Source organism: Electrophorus electricus, chromosome 24 (genome assembly GCF_013358815.1).
Source record: "Electrophorus electricus isolate fEleEle1 chromosome 24, fEleEle1.pri, whole genome shotgun sequence".
NCBI classification, from domain to species: domain Eukaryota; kingdom Metazoa; phylum Chordata; class Actinopteri; order Gymnotiformes; family Gymnotidae; genus Electrophorus; species Electrophorus electricus.
The window spans coordinates 2,460,637-2,479,818 of NC_049558.1; the positions used below are offsets into that span (position 1 = coordinate 2,460,637).

General features: G+C 44.6%; 1 protein-coding gene across 5 annotated transcripts in view; it reads right to left on the bottom strand.

The window, feature by feature from the left end:
* Positions 1-19,182, bottom strand: part of casz1 (castor zinc finger 1) — a 153,158-nt gene that overhangs the window by 120,616 nt on the left and 13,360 nt on the right. For 4 of the 5 annotated variants that reach the window (XM_035522415.1, XM_035522417.1, XM_035522419.1 and 1 more), the window contains one exon: positions 3,313-3,385. The gene's annotated coding sequence lies outside the window, so the exon portion shown is untranslated. Of the gene's footprint in view, positions 1-3,312; positions 3,386-14,796; positions 14,891-19,182 lie in introns of all 5 variants that reach the window. The other variant, XM_035522418.1, reaches the window with a different exon arrangement.

The window sequence follows — 19,182 nt, forward strand, 5'->3', positions numbered from 1 at the left end:
AGGTCAGAACACAAGCACAGGGACATGGGTCTTTCACTTTGCCCCTGGCCACCATCACGGCAGCCTGGCCCTGCAACAGACAGCCAGGCTCACACAGCAGATGGAATTAATGATGCGCAACAAAAGAGATCATTTCACTGTGGTCCTGAGAAAGCCACAAAGAGCACGGGGACGTTTGAGTGATAGGGCCAGCCAGTCGCCAGGGGTTAGACATGGGCACGGCTTCTCGAGGTGCCGCCCTGAATAGAGGCTCCCTGGTCCTTCCTCGCTGCTTTCATGTGCCTCACACAATCAGCCCGCCACTTTTTAAAAGGGGTGGAAAAAAATCAAACGTGGGGACCCGAGACTGCCGAGACCGCCTTTTCTGCTTTGTTTCATCCTTTTCCATGAGGCCTGTCAGCAGGGAGTTTACTGAAAACACACTGTAGGTGCTCCTGGGGAAACTACAGTTAGTCAATCAAATAAGAATATAAAGAGATGCAACGGAAGGTGGGAACACATACACATTACTATCGCCATGACTACTGACTAGGAGAAATAATAACAATAATAATAATAATTTTAAAAATAATATGTTGCGTTTTTCTGTCATAAAGGGTGAGATTTGAAAATCATCTGAAAAAGTTTTCAAACTTCCTTTCTTCACATTGTAAAGTGAATGGCAAACAGTCTTCTTGACAATGTTGCGTAATGCAAAGAAGTGAAGGAGAAATAAGGCCATAAATATTCCATAAATTATTCACCACAGTATGCATTAGGATTAGAACATTAGGTGTGGCAGACCACGGCTGGAGTAAGTCAGTTTACTGACAACTTCCTAAAATAACACAAACTCAGGTTATCAGCAACTAAAAAAGGGAAGAAGAGAAACAGTCTGCTTCATGTCGCGTCTCGTAGGAACGGCAGAGAACACTCAAAGGCTGTCTCAACTTCCCCACTTTTCACTGGAACAACTTCATATTGCCCTCTGACAAGCGCAGCCCAGCATTAACGAGGGAGATGTGTGTGCCCTTGGATTCAGGAGAAGAGGATTAAATCTGAAAGACCTCTCCTGAGCTGGTGTCTTAAGAAAACCGTGCACCTCAGCCTCTCTCTCTCTCTGTCTCTCCGAGCGTAACAAACCCGCCTGAAAGTGCGGTGTGTAAGCCTCCCCCACCATCTGGAAACGGCGTCTTAGGGTAGGTGGGAGCGCGGAGCTCAGGGGCCTCGGGACAGCTGGGGGGGATTTATGCAGGATGTGGTGTGTTCACGGCCTCGGTCCTGAGCAGCTCCCTTCCCGCCGTTGCTATCGGCGGCGAAGGTGCAGCGCGGTGCTGACACTGTCAGCGCAGAGGGCCTGTATTAGAGGCAGGTTAGCACTGATAACACTATCAGCCGGCTCCCCCTAGGCCCACCATGCTGGGCCTAACCCTCAAATAAAGCATGAGTGCCTTGACTCCCTGCCATGTTAACTCTGATTACAATGACCTTCACTATATCAGGTAGCCTTATTACACCACGTAAAAAAAAAACAACAACAAAAAAAAAAAACAGGCATTCCTCAGGGTTTGGACTTTCAGAAGGGGGAGAGAATGGGAAGTTGAGGCTTTTTGGCCTGGGGAAGACAAGCCTTGGCTGAGAGTGCATGTCTTGACCACAACCATGCTCTCCCAAGGTCATGATAGAGCCAAGACCCTCCCATGTGAGCCTTTGCTACCACCAATGCTCCCTTTCTTCGATCCGGGTCAAACTAACCCTTTTGTTGGAGGAGAGACAGGCAGCGCTGGCGGTCTGCAGTCAGCAGCCTGGGCCGACGGATGTCGGGAGGTGCTCTGGGAGTAGGTGGAGGAATCGGAGGAGGTAGAGGCTGGAATGGGCCTCACCAAGAGCTGGGGGACTCCCGCTGCCACTTAGCATGCGCCATGCTTGTTAACCTCAATTTTCTGCCCATTCCCAGCGACAGGCCTGCCTTCCTCCAGCGCAGGGTGGACACGTCCTCTGTGCGGCAGGAGCCTCTCAAGCCTTGACCACTGCTGCACAGCAGGACAACGGGGTGACGGGGGGGGGATAAAGCCCCGCAAAATCTCCATGCACATCCCCCCAACGCCTGCTGCTCTCTCAGTCTCTCTCCTGCTCTCCAGCCAGGTGCCGCCATGGCAGCCGTTACCCACGGAGACCTGCCTCTCCTCATTCACTTAGCAGAGCTAACAGCGAGCGGAGCAGGATGGCTGGACCGGTGGGGTAGCAGGGGGTCTATTCAGTAGGCAGCAGGGGGCGGGGACGAGGAGGGGGGTAGGTGGCAGGGGGTTAGCATGTTTATTTTGTGCTGAGAGGCGAGTTGAGCTCACTAAATCAGCTTGTTTTGGATTAGAGACAATCGGTCATGTGTAAGCAATGCTTTACTGGGAGACTCCTCAGTAACAGTATTAACATAAAGCACCTGTAGGCGGTGAAGACCCTGTCAAATGAACAAAATGTCCCATAAGAGGAAACGACCCAATATCGAAATAACATTTTTATTTAAAAATCTCCATGTCATTTTCATCATTTCAAAATAATTCAACTCCATAAATATCAGTCCACATTAACTCATTTTTTGTTTTGTTTTTTAAACCTCTGCACACAAGGGCAGTCCACAGCACATGTTTCCAGAGCAAATACAAGCTGCCGTTTCACTGCAGACTTCTAAAGAGGCGCTGCGCTGTCCGTCTCGTTCAGGAGACTAATGCAAAGACAGAAGCAGCCCTGCCGACACCTGCCGAGCGCAGCGGACTCCTGGGTGTTCAGCCCTTAATTAATCCAGGCCTCTGGGTATCATGATGTGGCTGGGCTGCTCCTCCGCACGTGTGACTCAATTAAGCTCTGCTGTGAACCGGAGGTGCGACTTCAATATTGCCCGGGTCCTCCGCTATTGTGCACGCACCCGGTCGGATTTTGCATTGTGTGAAAAAGCGGCACGGTCGTCGGTACACTCATATCTTCATCTGCTTCACTGGTATTGTGCTACTGTGGTAACGTATTAAATGGAATATTTTCTCAGTACCAAAAACGCTTTGTTATGATGATGGAAGCAAAACTTACCTTGGGACTTATAGACAGTGTTCAGAAAAATATCAAAACCAAATACAGACTACAAAAAAGAATTTTCAAGATTGCTATCTTCTCTCAATACTAATTGTATTATTTAATTATTTTTTAAAAAATTATTATTACATTTCATTATCAATTTAATTGATATTCATTTGGCAATACAGACTCCTAAATGTCTTGCGCATAGGAACCGTATGTTGATGAGAGACGTGTAGCAGGATTGGGGTGTGTGGCAGGACTCACCGTTCAGGTGGGATCTCGTTCTTCACTCTTTCTCAGTTGCCGCTGTGTGGACGCATCTCTGAATGTCGATCCCCTAGACAAACATCACACACAACAGAACCTTCACACACTTGTTGTTACACTTGATTTTTTTCAGTTTTCAATTGAGTACCATATAAACAAATCAGTATTCAGTCCATGTGAGCATTTACACATTCTACATTACTTCTGTCAGTGGCCTGTTTTTAAAGGATTTTACAAAGCCTCGTGTTTCACGGCCAAAACAACTGCTTTCATTTCATTGTAAAATCCGCCAAAAGCCCAATTAGATATTTAGAGAGAAAAATACGACTTTCAATTTGGCAAAACAAACCACTCAGTAAGTTAATAAAATACATTATCGTCCATCTTGTGCTCTTATTAGATTGTGCATTTCTGCATGCTACCCTTTCAAAGGAAAATAGAGGCTTCTGGCTTTATAAAAAAAAGACATGGGAGAACATTTAGAGTCTGGAAACACAGACAAAGGCAGTCAGACTGATATGAAGGAGTACGCGGCCTTCCAGAGCCTGTCACGGCAAAACAGTTTCTCTTTTTTCGTGAGCAGGAATGCTTCTTTCTATGTGTGAAATACCTTACTGAACATCTTACAAAGCTCTTCATTGGTGAATTGAAGTGTTCCCTGAGAAAAAAAAAACAAGAACATTACTGGAGTCTTTTCTTTGAGACTAGCAAGCTGTTGTTCCCAGGGAATCCATTTGCCATGTACCACGCAAAGGCCAGAAACTCCTGGCCATGTTATCTGTCAGAGGGAAGAGAAACAGGGACCCCTCATTCACCACTCACAGTCATTACACTGTCAGGAAAACACCAGCCCAGCCTCCCTCACACACATATCCCCACACACTACCACACTGAGAGCTATAGGCTCATTTGCAAATAATTTCCCGAAGTCACTGGAAAACCAAAAACAACGAAATGAAAGGGCCAACGAATGACGTTACACTGCCACTTTATACCAGTTAAATAAACTAAAATCATAATAAATAAAAGTAATTATTATAGTTGCTAATTACAATGCTAATTGGATTGCTAATTAAGTCACTATAATGTATGCAGCACATACAAGTTCTGCTGTGCTACAGTTCGTACAGGAGGGGTAAGAAAAAAAGTCAAAGTCTAAGAGTCGGGAATCCACTCACATGGTTTCAAAATACATTTTTGGCAATATCGTTACCTGATGTAATTATATTCATATCTCAAGGCAGTAGGATTTGCTTCTAGTTTTATTTTTTGGATGTAGTATTTCTTTTGAAATACATCCGACATTATTCACTATCCACTATATATATATATATATATATATATATATATATATATATATATATATATATATATATATATATATATATATATATATATATATATATATATATGTTTTAATGGTCAAATATTTTAATTGTTTGACACTATATGAAATGGAACTGTGGGGCTTAGTGAAAACTGTTCTAAGTGGCAAAATGTGAATCGGGTTCGTTTTAGTCATTTTCATTTCTTCTCAGGCTGGAAGTACTTTCCATGGCCTTGGAGCACCTCTGACATCTATGGAATGTTTTATAGGAAACTGACCCTGATTGGAATGTAGATCCTGTCACATTTACAGAAAGTATGCAGGTGTCAGGATAGATTACAGTAACTTCAAACAGCTGCCTTGAAAACTGATGTAAGTATTCACATGTACACACACACACAATTTACACCCTCCCGTTCACACTAACTTTGTATGCACTCACATCCACTCCCACTCTTCTATACACCCTCAGCACATCCACACACACTCTTCTATACGCCCACATCCACACACACTCTTCTATACACCCTCAGCAGATCCACACACACTCTTCTATACGCCCACATCCATTCCCAGTCTTCTATACGCCCACATCCACACACACTCTTCTATATGCCCACATCCGCACACACTCTTCTATATGCCTACATACACACACACACACACACTCTTCTATACGCCCACATACACATACACTATTCTATACGCACACATACACACACACTCTTCTATATACCCAGAGTGGATGATGTCTCCATTTCTTTTGGTTAAAATGTAAAATATTTGTTATGTTTGTATGTTTTTATTTAGTTTTGGTATTTATAGTTTTTGTGGGAAAGAAATATTTGTCTATAAACTGTGATACAATGTCTCTCCAGAACTTTTAAACACAACATAAAGTGCAATATACTTTAGTGAGAGAACATCACCTAGAACGAATGTTGCTGAGCTGAATTCACCACAGCCAACCCCTCAAAAAGCCAAACAAACTAAAGCAGAACAGAGGAATGGACCACTCAGCGCTGTTTTAGTGACTGCACGCTCACTTCTAAAATAAAATTTAAAAAAAAACAAAAAAAAAAACAGATGATTGTGTAGAGTCAAGGGTTGATGTGTCAGAACATGAAATGTTTTTCACTGCATTTTTTAAGGATGATCTCAGAACTGCAAAAAAGAACACACCCAAAACTATTGAAGAAAAAACAACAACAACAATAACAATAACATGATCTGGTTTTGTTTTTTTGCTGAAAACCCTTTAAAAAAAAAGAACAGGAAGTGAGCTATGACAGAAACCTTCAAAGATAAGGCAGTCTGAAAACACAACCACACACACGCACACATGGGCAGTTTGTCAGAAGTCATGAAAAGATGAGTTATGGGTTACAGTAAGGGCATACATAACTGTTCATATCATAATCACTATTCACTCCCACGATGGGGGCTGCCCATCATTTTACTCACAGAATTCCAAAATAAATACACACACACACACACACACACACACACACACACACACATTCACACACGCACGCATGCACTCATACATAGTCTATATATGTATACATTTTCTAGACATTATATTGCTGAACATGTTTATGAATGTTTTATTTCAGTTTACAGCAGTGAGATATTCTGAAGTTTGAGCTCCCTGAGGGTAAATTACAAAAGAAGGCTGGTTTAGCAGGGAAAAGGTGACTGTTTTTAGATTCTGATTCAACCTTCATTTTGTGGCTGACGTGTTATTTGCCTAAAAACAATGCCATATCAAAACTTAAAGGGTGTATGTTTGCAGTGCCTTCCACGCCAGGTAACTACAGTTTTTAGATCCGTGTTCACTGGTCATATTAGGAAACCTTATCTGAACTTTCAGCGGCTGTTCAATGTAATAATATCAACAGTTTTTTTGGGTTTTTTTTTTTTTTGAGTAGGTTATAATCCTCAGGATTCAACCTGAGAGATTATGGTCTGAGTTAAGAAAGCACTAACAGGCCCTTAATAGATCAAAAGACCAAGGTTACAGACATAAGCTGTCATGATTGGAATGCGTTTACAAACAAACAAACAGGCCTCACTCCTAACCACAGTCATGATCCCTATAAGAAAACGATTCTCAGTGTTGTTTTAATATCATAAAACCATGTGAGCATTACAGCCAAAAGTAAAGTGATGAGATGTGATGAAACAGAGGGACATCGAGGAGGTCAGTGTACAAGCATTACTGAAACACTCTCCTTTCTTCGCTCACGTTCTTTCTTTTTGCTTCACACTTTACGTCCCGTACAGTGGCCTACCTCAGGCAGACGATGACAGCCACGTCTCACACACACACACATACATACACACACACATACACACACACACACACGTACACACACACACACACACACATACACACACACACACACACACACACACACACACACACACACATACACACACACATACACACACACACACACACACACACACACACACACACATACACACACACATACACACACACATACACACACACATACACACACACATACACACACACACACACACACACACACACACACACACACACACACACACACACACACATAGCGTCCGTCTCAGTTCCAGGTCTGTATAAATCCCCTTCCAAATGCACCTGCCGTGTCAGCTGACACCCAGATTTATTGCAACTCATCAGGTTTTCTCCACCAAACACCAGGAGCCACAGAAAGCAGCACTGCACCCTTCATGGCATTGACATCCTGTAACGTCCACAAATGTCTGCAGATTGCAGAGAGTTAAGCCATTTTGTATCCATCACAAACATGGTGACCTGAACCAATTATTTTCTGAATAGTACATCTGAGAGATGAATGATCAGACTTCGATCTCTCTCTCTTTCTCTCTCTCACTCACGCACGCACACACATGCTCTCGTGTAGAAACACGCGCGCGGACACACACACACACACACACACACACACACACACACACACACACTCTCTCTCTCTCTCTCTCTCTCTCTCTCTCTCTCTCTCTCTCCAGATGTAATGTGATCTTTCATTCTTTTTATCTATTAATGATTTCAAAGGCCTCCAACCAGGATTGCTTTTATTCAGTGAAATAAAACCCAGCTGCTTGCTTTGTTGTGTGTCTGTGTGGGTGTTCTCTATGTGCTTCTGATACTGACGCGGGGGGGGGGGGGGGTTGGCACTGGTTGAAGAAATAAAGGACAATCAAGTTCTTTTGATTTGACTTCCTGATTTTTTTTTTTTGGTTATAAAAACATATCCAAACTACTCTTTGTGAATTCATAAGAAAATATAATATATTGCAACACATTTTCAATACATTTCAAAATCCAAGTGGAACTTATTATAATATATTGTTTATATATTTAAGGGAGGAAAATCTTGTACTTCGAGTAAATCAAGTAATTCGAGTAAAACTTCAAGTAAATGAAGGTAAATGCAGTACTTCTCAAGTTTCAGTTAAACGGAACTGCTATAAACTCCATAAGCTGGGGGAGTGTTAGACTGTGGACAACAAAGAAGTCTGAAACTGAGCTCAAATTGGCTTCCTGAACCTGTTGATTATGCATGAGAGGAGTGTCTTTGACTGGAGAATTTACAGCCTTGGTGTGATTTCTATACATCAGCCGTGCCCACCAAGCAGTAAAACTCTGATTCTTTCTTTCATTTTTAAGGTCCATTGTCCGTTAAGAAATCGGCAGGCGATAAAGGGCATATTTAATCAGCCCTGTCCTGCTGATGTCCAAGTAGCCCCGCCCACTGCCACGCGGCGCAACTGGGCTTTGCTTCACCTGCCTGGTTTTTGCACACCTCTTCACGCAAATTCCAAAAAAACAACAACAACAACAAAAAAAACAATCCCACAAGCACCTAAACATATGTCCCTGCAATGAAGGTCAGTCTCCTATAATCTGTAAAATCTCTACTGAGGTCACACTCTAATAAAGTGTGCAAATATTGTACAAAATGGACGCTGTTTGGAACAGCTGGTCCAATTATCACGAAGATACGTGTGACTAACTTGTATGTCTGCCTTTTATATATTTTTTTTCTATAGGGCATATTGGCTTAAGGACATTTCAGTGAAAGAAAAGGTTCACGTTGCCCAGATCAGACCACACCTAGCGTGACAGCACATAAGAGTGACTAATTAAAATTGAAATGAAATGAAAGTCCTCTAGACTAGGCCAAAGAATGACAGTATAACTTATACTTTATGAGAACTGTTTGTGGATACTGAATCTGACTGTTAACCAAGTGCACCATCATGAACCCCAAATAAAATACAATGCAATCCACTTCTGTATTCCTGAGACAGACAGACAGACACACACACACACACACACACACACACACGCGCGCGCGTGCACACACACACACACACACGCGCGCGCGTGCACACACACACTAACACACATCACGTGTGCCTAAAGCTCGGCTCTGGTGCCCTCATGCTTGTGGGTTCTAACCAGTGCCTTGTGGCAACATTCTAAAGCGTTTTTAATGTGAGTGCGGGAGTGGTCTCTCGCCCACCTCACCCCGCCGACCCGCTGACCTCTCCGCCGCGGGATCACAGCAGGCTGTCCCCCAGACCACCGACTGCCACTACCACTGTAAATCCTCCCGCTCGCTCTTGCCCCAGCTCGGGTAATTAATAAAACCTCCATTACATGCCCGGTGCCCGTTGTTTGCTATTTCAACACCCCATTTGTGCCACGATTACAGTCATTATCAGTCACCGCCATTAATTCACCCGCTGATGCCAGAACTGCATACTAATAAATTGGGCTCTAAAATTTTTTACCTTTCGAGGAGCTGGCGCTGGAGCCAGGCCAGGACGCGCCACTCCTGATTAGGGGGTTTCTCCTGACTCTGAAAAGGCCCTTTCAACAGAAGCCACTGCATCTTTGGAGAAATTTCCCAATTTCCCCCACTGATTATTCTCCTCCCCTCCAAAATGAATCTTTATTAGGCTTAAATCCTAAATAAAATGAAATTAGCAGACTGCAAAATATTGCTTTCTTTTTTTCGACATATTCCCCGGTGCCTCCATGCAAATTATAATGCTTATTTATGCAAATAAGGTGTCGTCTTTAATTAGTTTTGCTTGAAGGCATTAAAATACATGTATTCTTTCCCCAAAATTTATTTGTTTTGTTGCTCTCTTCAGTCAAGTTCAAAATGACTGATTATGCCAGCTAAAAAGCTTTATTAATGTCAAACTTCTTTGTTTTTCCCTTGCCTCTGTGCTGGAGCGCATCTGCCTGCCCTGCTGACAGGAACCAGTGGTACGTGGAGTGGTATGTGCAGGACTGGGTAATGGAGTGTTCTTTTCTGGCTGGCCCCACTGTGGAGAGGTCTGTGGGCCACTCGAAAAACTCCCTGTGGGTGGGAAACCCTGTTCAGCGAGGCCAGCACGCCCCTCGCCTGACGCCCCCTACCCTTAACCCCGCGTCTGCCGCTGTTGAGTACAGCACGTGCCAATGTTCAGACCTGAACGAACGCACACTTCAGAACGGTCTTCTTTATGTCCTGTCTTTGCATCACTCTTCCACAGCCCCGACTACACACGCGCATGCACACACACACACACACACACACACGCAGACACACACACACACACATCTGGCAGAACGAGACTGATGCACTGATACTTTGTCTTACGCCAACCTCCCCCCAAAACCACATCCTCCAGCTTCACGCAACGTGAGCGTGTGTGCGGCATGTCATCAATCACATGCTAATACCAATGTAAATTCTGACGGCCTGTCAACTTTCACTGCTCACTTCTCTGCTGAAGTGCGATGCCCTCTTAAACGACTTTCAGACGCCTTTTTACCTTATTTTAATATTTGTTTAAAAGGTTTTCCACTGTTACAGTAAATCTCCCATCCGACACCATTTTTATGCATGAGCTGATGATTTACAGCTGAACGGTGAGTAGCTACCCAGCCTGTGGCGCACGAGTCACGGCCACTGGTGCCAGACACAGCACAGTGACATGGAAATACACGCTGTCACCTACTGTATTCAGGCAGGAGACACAAGGGGTGAAAAAAACTTTGATTATTGTTTACCGTCACATCAATATTCAATGTCCTCAACAACCTGAGATGGCTGAAATTGCTTATTCTACAAAGTCTCACACAAACACAAACACACACAGATACACACACGCAAACAAACACACACAGATACACACACACTCAGACACACACTCTTTCACACACCACTGTACCCCCTGCAACATGATTTATGGAAAGGAAGCTAAAGCCATTATAGTATTTTTATTATTATTGTTCTTTCAAGGCTAATGCAACAATAGATTTTTGCATGATTGATGCTTCACACTAAACATTAGGGGATTCCATTAACTTAGCACAGAGGAGCGCTAAATGGCATGAGTTTTATTATTGTTGCATTTCTTTCTTGCTTTTTTTTTGATTAAAGAAGGAATATCAATATCAATTTCTGATGTGAATTCACACTGCTTAGATCTCACATCAAGGCATGTCTGAATTCATCTGGCTGTACACACAACTGCTGCTAAATGAGCTGATCGTATAAATCACTCAGTCACTGGAAGCCACTTCGGGAAGAAAAAAATTTCGGAGTGGAGTCAAATCATGCCAGAAACTGGAGCTTCCACTAAATCATGGCACTTTGAAATTTTGGTCACAGATGGCCCGATATCAGCGAAGAAGAAAAAAGTCTCACTTTGAACTCCTCCCTGCTCCCGCTCCCCTCTGTTTCACCCGGGCCTCCCCTCCTTTTCTACGAAATATTTAAAACTCTCGCATCTTTTTGTGGGAGCAGTGAATGTGGCAGCAATATGCTGTAACTTCAATCAGCGTGGAGGAAATTCCACTTGTAATAAGAAGGAACTGGTTTGGATCGGCGCGCTCCGTGCCGGCGCACGGCGGTGGCGGTGGCCGCAGGCCCAGGCTTCCACGTGCCCACTTACAACATCTATTTCTCCCTCCGAACAAATCTGTGAGCAAAGCGCTCCTGGCGTGGGGCCGTCTGCCTAATTGGGGCCTTATGCGTGGCCCCGTGGGAATGGTAGCGGTTGCGACCCAGATGAAAGAGGCGCGCTCTCTTCTCCTTGCCTCATTGGTGCGTTTCGGAGCTCCGTAGGAAATGAGCACAGAGCAACACCCCCTCGCACCTACTTCACCCACCCTAGTGCCAGTCCCAACAAGACCTCTGTACTTCAGCCTCAGACACACAAGAGTCCAACCTCAACGGTATGCGTGGTGTGTATGTTTAGTATGTTTGACTAGGCAGAGAAAGGGGGGAGAGACAGTGTGTATGAGTGCATGAGTGTGTGTGAGTGCGTGTGTGTGTGTGTGTGTGTGTGTGTGTGTGTGTGTGTGAGTGAGAGAGAGACAGAGAGAGAGAATGAGAGTATGTGTGTGTGTGCCTAAAAGAGAAAGAGAGAGCGAGAGAGAGAGAGAGAGAGAGAGAGAGAGTGAGTGTGTGTGTGTGTGTTTGTGTATATATGAGAGAGAGAGTGAGTGTGAGTGAGTGAGTGAGTATGGGTGTGCGCCTAAAAGAGAGAAAGAGAGTGTGTGAGAGCGAGAGCGAGAGCGAGAGTGAGTGTGTGTGTGTGTATTTTATATTATATATATATATATATATATATATATATATATATGATGTGCGCCTGAGAGAGAGAGAGAGAGAGAGAGCAAGGGAATGTGTGTGTATGACTGTGTGCATGTGTGTGAACACGTGCATTATCTCCCTCTCATGTCCTGGCGATACACTGGTGCTTTTGGGAATTCAGCCAACTGATCTTTTGCCCAAAGTGCTAATTTGTGACACTCTGTGTGCACAAAGCTGTTATTATCTGAAAACGTAAACGGGGAGCTATGTCTCACAATAACAAGATTCTGCAATAAAACTGTGTTTTGAGGGTCGATCTTGCGAAGCTGCATGAGACATATTAATATTGCTGTTGAATTATATGGCACTTTTCCATTTGGCTCGTGGAAAAATAAATCTAAAGTAAAACACCTGGTACACACCTCAGGCTTCAGGTTACAGACCAGAAATGGCAGCCCAGGAGCTTAGGGTGTCATCCACAAGACAGTGTGGAGATATCCAAAAGTGGATCTACACAACCTAAACGCAGACGATGTGTGTGATGATGTACACTTTTATTAAACCACAAATAATCAAGGTCTGTAAAATCAACCTTGTTAAGTTCATCAGAGGAAGTAACTTAACAAAATCTTACCACTTTATTCCACGTTTTCTGCTACTGACATTTCTAGATATTTTTGCAATAAGACTCAGGCAGCAAAGTCATGAGAGTTGTGTCAACAAAGACCACAACCATTTTGCCTATTAAGGGAGATTTTGCCTTACACAATATTCATGCTGACAACAATTATTCACATGTTTGGGTTTTTTTTTTCCAGCTTGTGTATTAGCTAGAAAAACAAGTTTGAGTTCCTCATTCAAGGATGTTCAGGGGTTGCAAGTTCAAAACGTAATGTGCTTCTCAAATGTGTGTAAGGGAGAACGACATTAGGAATCAAGGTATACTAGTGGTACGGTGAGACTCCTGTAAAGCGTTTGTTGTGAAAGGATCCTCCGCTGTGTGGCCCCTTGGCAGACAGCCATAACGGGACCAGTGTGGGTCCTTTCAGATGCACTCACGAGGGGGCGTGCTTCAAGTCGGTTCCCCAGCACACGACACGACGGCACGCCCGTCAGCACGAAATGGCGAAAACGTAAAGCTGAAACAGCAGCCGGGGGCCTAATTGATGAGGCATACACAGTTGGGCTACGCTGGCAGGTGTGAAATGTTACCTGTGGAGCCTCATGTTTCAAAGACCGCACGGCCCACAACCCCTCGCCCCGCATGTGAGCACGCAAGAAATGCTCCATGTCTGAGAATTTCACAAATGTCCTCACGTGTATGTGTGCGCTGAGGCCAATCAACCCCCGAGGAGAAAATGAAATAAATGAACTTGGTTCAGGTCACGCACAGAATGGCCCAGGAAGTCCATGGCAGGGTGGGTGGGGGTTGATGGGTTTTTTCCGTTGGAGTAAACAAGATGTCTTTTGGAACACAAAACAAGTCAAACTAGCTGGTGGACAATATGAAACATGTCATTATTAGAATGAAGGGGCTCGCAAGACAAGCTTCCACAAACTCTCCAGGTCCACAGCAGTGAAGTCAGCAAAGCTGACAACTTGTCTCCAGACTACCCCATCCTCACCAGGGTTTAACCGCCTTCTGCTTTTCTTTCTGTTTTCCGCTGTTTTTCTAACGTGTTACATGAAACTATGAAATATGATGGGGTTGACAATTTCTACACCCAGAAACACCATACTCATTAGTCTTTTATAAACATACACACAAGCTGAAATTGAGAGCTATTGTGTATACAGATTGGAAGATGGCATTCCCTAGATCAGGAACAGGCATGTTTTGGGAGATGCAACATACATGCAAAGACAGGAAAGTAAGTGGTTTCAGAAATGGAAAACAGGTCAATCAAGAACTCAAAACTGGGGACTAATTTCTAACAAACATTAAACACGGGAAAATCTCTCCATCGTTGTAACTCACCTGAAAACTGAGGGAAATCAATCTACCGTCATATATCATCGTGTAATTCTAGAGCACAATTGTTTGTCAGGCTCATTTCAACAGACAGGAAGGATAAGAATTCTTATTAACCACATGCCTTTCATCTTTTCACAAATCTCTGCTCTGCCTCACCTAGGCTTTTATTTCCTAAACGTGCCCCTGTCCATCTCCCCAACATGATACGCAATCTGATCCAGGCATGGAGGAGGAGGTCCCGGAGAATAAGGAACTCCAGGCTAAACTTTAAAAGGAGAGGAGGATCGACCGTCTTTGATGTTGGGATAAAAACAGAATACTCCGGGAGACGTTGTGAAAGAGGGCTGAACACGGATCGGAGCCATCCCGCCACTTCAGGACTCGTCGTTGGCGTCTTCCGAACGGCTCCGCCGACAGCCTTCTCGGACGCTCACGGCGCCTCTGCGAGCGCGCGGGCCAGCCAAGCACGCGCGCGCGTGCACTTCCTGCTGCAGCCGGCTCAAACAAGCGGCCTGCACAATCTCCCAAGATCCTTCTCACCACTCCACTACCCTCACCTTTTTATTGTTTGCTTGTTTGTTTGGGGGATTCTTCGCTCCCACAGAGGATGACACGGTTCATCATGAGAACGCGCAACGTCGGCTTCCGTAGCTTTAAAAAAGAGAGAGACAGAGGAAAGGGAAAAAAATACACATAGCATCACTCCGGCTTTATGAGAACCACAAGAATTTGAGTGAAAACAAAATGCTTGTCGAGGCTAGCGAACGTGTAGAGTGCGGATTCTGGCAAGGCCCGGGAAAAGCCGTAAAAATATTTTCCCCTTTTTATTTAATGTCATCCATAACTCATTGCCAGGAAAAGCTAATCAATAGCACCTTAATGAAAACTTGAGCCGTATTTTATTTTGCCGCAGAGAAGGTCGCACTCAGCATTTGTTGCCTTGTTGGGTGCTGGATTTGGCCCCTGAGCTGGGACGCAGATGCGCATCACACTCAAAGACACCTTAAGTATTCGTTCCCTTCCACGAGAACTGGCTCACCAACATGCCAGTGACGCACCATCACATCTCCAGTGGAGAGAGAGCAATCAAAAAAAAGTCAATCCCAGATAAAAGTGCATCTATATTTCATCATTTCAGTTGCGTCTTTACCCCCTCTGCCTAACGGCTTCATATGGGAGAGATAGGATTGCCGAATAAGTTATGACTTCCACTCCATAATATATTCCACCTGGTTCATCATCTTGACTGGCCTCACAAAGGTTTGTTTTTACATTTTACAAAACATAAGGACGTACAGCTATTTCTCCCCCAGAAAGCAAGCGTGCGCCACGACAGCACAATATTTACGACCCACTGCAGTTCCAAAAAAATATCTGACTCATATCCTCCATCAAAATTTGTATAATCATCAAAAACATCACCACAAAAGGGTAACGCACGCCATGTATTTGCCTGGATCAGTGCAGAGCAGATCGGTAGAACGTTTAAGTTCACTGGGACGGAATGAGTGACATATGAGGAGATTGTCATGCTAATGGTTTCCAGTTCCATTCCATACTCCAATAGATGTGACAACCCTCGAGAATTATGCAGAGAAAGGTCATTTTCCTTGAACCAAAAGTCATTTCCAACAAACTGCTCTTGACCTTCTCCCAACTTTCCACTCAATTAAGCAAACCATAACTTTTCATAATACGTCACCCGTCTCTCCTGCCACAGCGGACGGCAGGAGTGGTAACACCACTGTCAGAAAACTGAAAGTCTCCACACAAAAAGCGCACTCGTTTCATTCAGAGGCACGACGACAACAGTTATTCATCAAAGAGGAAACTAATAACTCAAAGGTCAAGTCGTAAAAAGACAATATCGGCCTTCCCTCTGACGCGCTGTGCATGAGTCGCATTATGTCAAGCAAAAGAGAACTCTAACAGCCAGAGCTGAAATCACGGAGCATGGCTAGCAGACGGGTCTGCTGTTGTGTCTCGCCAGCACTGCCACAAACACTCAGGGGACAGACTGCTCTATTTTGCCTATATGACAAATATGTTTCATTTTCTCAATCAGAGCTCTGCTTTCTCCCCTAATTTATGATGTCTCTTAAATCAATTAGAGGTTCTGCAAAATATGTTTTAGTCACTTTCTTCGTGCAAATCAAAAGTATTGTTTGGAACTTTCTTTCGGAGCTGGGAAAGTTATTTCTACAGTGCAGCCTTGTGGTGAACTGTGCAGCAATGAATTGATATTTATATAGATTTGCGCGGTCAGATTGCAGTGAGGGAGGAGGCAAGGATGAGCCTCAAACTGCACTGTGACACGCTCTCTCAGACATCAATGACACACACACGCACACGCAAAGAGGTACGCTTACCGCACAATCAAAAATACACTCACACACACACACACACACACACACACACACACACACACACACACACACACACACACACACACACACACACACACACACGCAGACATACAGAGAGATAGCTGGGCCCAGTAAGTGGAAAATGTGTCAGCCAGTTACTCCAAAAACACTGTACATTTTATGTGACTAAACAGATGTCTACAAGAGGTATGAGAAAGGAAAAGAGTTTCCACAGGCTGTGAAAATGCTAGTTAATTATCAACTACATTTACAAGAGAGCCATGCCAATAAAATCATAAAATACAAATGATCGGACAACAAGCATTACTTCTTTGTCCCATTATAAAAACATTTTTTGTTAGTTTGGTGATTTAGTTATTTTGAACAATGCATACCATTGCCATTGATACATTTACCATTTTCCATACATTATCGTCTTTAATTCAGATGTGTCATTAAACTGCAGTACATGAGTGAGGGGACCTTGCGGCCTCTGCAGCTGTCTGCGTAGCCTCATGCACACAGGAACACAGAGGCCCTAGAGGAGGGGCCTCTGACAGTGGGTGTACAGTAGCCCGCCACTGGATGGAGGAGGAGTGGAGTGAGTGAGTGATGCCGCTCGCGCCAACGCTCTCGCTCTCACTCCCTCTCGCTCAATCTTCCTTTTAGCTGCGCTCCCTCTCTCTCTCTCTCTCTCTCTCTCTCTCTCTCTCTCTCTCTCTCTCTCTCTCTCTCTCCCCCCCATCGCTTCTTCCCTCTCTTGCTCCTGCTTCTCTCTTAGTCTCTCTGTCAGTTGTCTCACTCATTCACACTCTCTCTCTCTCTCTCTCTCTCTCTCCCCCCCATCGCTTCTTCCCTCTCTTGCTCCTGCTTCTCTCTCTTAGTCTCTCTGTCAGTTGTCTCACTCATTCACACTCTCTCTCTCTCTCTCTCTCTTTCTGTCTGTCTGTCTCTCTCTCAGGTCTGGAGGCAGCTTGTGTTTACACTCATCCCGCAGGCCATTTGTTTGTGGCACTTCTTGCCCCAGAGCGGCATGCATAATGCAGGAATGAAAATGTTAACAGTGGCAAATAAAATCGGCAAGGTGCCCCCACAAATCAGGGCAGTTTAGGAGCACATTTAATCATCCGTGCATTGGGGAGGTGCTGCGATTTATTGTGGCATTTCCAAGAAGATCAGGACCCCATTTTTCCAGGCCTTTTCCCAGCCACTCCGTGGGCTGGCCTCCCTTTCTACCAAACAGGGGATCTTCTTTGGTGCAAAAGTCTACCACATCTTCAGTCAGTGCTCCATGCAATAGTATTTTACACAGATGGTTACGTTTTAGAATATTACATAAAAATAAAGACAGCAAATAAAGTGTCTCAACGCGCCAAAACAGAAGAACCTGTCAAAAATTCCAAACACATCAGGCAGACAAACAGCAGAAATGCAGTTACGGTGCAGGTTTTCTGAAGTGTTCTGCAGCTGAGGGTGCAAACATCATCGGGACACGTGGTGTTCGGGAAAAAAATAATCACAAATATTTAATGCGCAGAGCATGCGAGCGACCGCAGAAATACCAACACAGCGCTCTCTATATTTAACCCCGCTAATCAGGACCTGGGGGGAATGGGAGTGGGGGTCTCGGGGAGAGCAAGATCCGCCAGCCCCACTGTAACGAGATTGAAGACCACTTTGGCATTCAAAAGAGGAGGACTGGCAAGCGTCTCAGGCTTGCGTGCGGCGAACCTCGCAGTGATACAATCGGCCGTGTCTTTCAGCACTTCCTGTGGAGCAGACAGCCTAATCGAATAAGCCGGAAGGAGATCTGCCTGAGCTTTTAGCCCAGGAGCACCTCACACCCTGGTAAGTCTCCCTCCGCCTCTACGCCCAGAGTCTTGTTTTCTCCCCTCAAGAGCCCCTATGTGTGGCTTGAGTCATCATTTCGATACTGAAGGGTTGAGGGTGTGGAGGGGGACACCCATGAGCTGGTGGCAAAGTTACAGCCCGGCGGACAAGATGCTCCTATCCTGACAAAAAAAAAAAAAAAAACCCAAAAGGATTGCAAAAGGCTGGGAGAGAGGAGAGTAAGCGGAGGGGAGCGCGAGTGGAGCACGGGTGGAGCAAGGGTGGAGGCGTCCGCTGCTGACAGGGCAGCGTCACCTCACCGCAGCCGGAAAGAATACCGCGCTCGGACAGCGTGGCCGAGGCCAGCGGGCTGATCAGAGGACGCGGCCTCCACCCACCTCCAGCTACGCCCATCGGCAGTGTCACAGTGAACACGCACTTCACAGCAGGCTCGCTCATCCATGCCCACGTGGGCTAAACCAGGCTCCTGAACGTGTGAGATGACATTAAATACATTTTAAATACATCATCATAGTATAAACTACAAGTAATCGTTTTTCATTTTTATCTTATTTTGCTTTTTTAAATAATTTAATCATGTAGATACTGATCAATTGTCACAAAAAGAAACTTTTTAACTGATTATTTGAAGCACCCGCCAATTTTTTTTTTTTTTTTGGGTCAAACTAGAAACAAGTACAATCAAAACCATTTTAAAATAAAAAAGTGACCTCCATCTGATTTTAC